This window comes from Apodemus sylvaticus, chromosome 14 (genome assembly GCF_947179515.1).
Source record: "Apodemus sylvaticus chromosome 14, mApoSyl1.1, whole genome shotgun sequence".
Classification (NCBI taxonomy): Eukaryota; Metazoa; Chordata; class Mammalia; order Rodentia; family Muridae; genus Apodemus; species Apodemus sylvaticus.
In genome coordinates this window covers 52,161,119-52,162,591 of record NC_067485.1, presented here as the reverse complement: position 1 = coordinate 52,162,591, position 1,473 = coordinate 52,161,119, and positions in this window count along the sequence as shown.

The window sequence follows — 1,473 nt, the reverse complement described above, 5'->3', positions numbered from 1 at the left end:
GCACTCTTGATCCCTGAGACAAAAACAAATCCTTTCTCCTTTAAGCTGCTTTTGCAAGGTATTTTATCAAGGCAAAAGGAAAGGAAACTATGACATAAATCAAATGTTAATATGTTAGAATTTTTTCTTTATGTGATTGGATTTTGTGCATTAATTTTATATGTTCCTTTTCTTTGTTTTATTTAAAGAGCTAAGGTTCAAAAGGCCTTTACAGTGGTTGGTTCTTTTCATATAGTATTTAGATAGTTGTAATTTTTCACACTCTAATTGAATGTTGTTAATTACTTAACTATAGCTGTTAATCCTCTTCCTCCATAGCTATCACAGAAGTAACTTTGGATTTATTGATTTAAATACTCAAACAAAATTAAAACAATACATGTAAAATAGAGTTCTTTGCCAGGATAAGAGGTTTCCTCCATGAATAAAATACCTTTTGTGTTTGGGTTCATGCATTTTTTGGTTCACTAATTGCTACACCTATGACACTATGCTGGGCATGGAGCTTATGAATATCTGAACAGAGCTAGCCACTGGACAGCAGGAATTCTGCCTTGTCAATTCTAAGAAACAGGTGTCCAGTGTGGCCCAGGGTAAATATGAGTCAACTTTTATTATCTCAAAGATAATTATTATAGAGAAAGAAACAATAATTTAATACTAAATATGGACATAAGTACTTGACAAATCCACCATATTGTGTTTTAAGTAAATCTGCATTTGCCATCACATTATTATTTAGTTAACATTTATATTTTTACTGAAGCTATATTTAAATCTCCATGAATACTGCATTACCAATTTTTAAAAACTCAAGATTCTTATATTTCACAACTGCTTTTCACATTTCACACTTTCTTTTTGTGTGTGTGTTGTACTTCATCCCTATCAAAAAATAAAATAGTCTTTGAAGAATTCTTGATGATTTTGTTCCCAATGTAAATTGTTTCTTTTAAACTGCTACTTTAGGTGCTTTACATCCTAGATCTCTAGATATGTCCTCTTTCTTGTTTACTTCAGATAATTGCATTCCTCCAGGACAATTTTAATTTGATAGTAATCCATTATATCTTCATGAGGACATTGACATTTAATTGTGATTTCATAATTTCTAAGAATTTTCTAATGTATCTCATTTGATTGAGCAAAACCTATCTACTATATTGAAGGCTAACCTATCAGTTTGCTGGACATTCAATTGTGATGTTTACTACATAAACTTACTACAGTGTTTGAAAAACCAAGGCAAACTCACCAACTCCTAAGAGTCATGACCACTTTCTCACTGTCAGTACCCATTTTCTGGGGTCCTAATATATGACTGACAACTAGGCAGAAGGAACCAGCAAACTCAGCAAAGTCAGTTACATTCTAGTTCTGATGCCTTTTTTTAAATACTCAGATGCTTCTCAACTTAGAATGAAGTCATGTCCTGATCAAAGTGCATTGACTATACCCAACCTAGTACTGTGT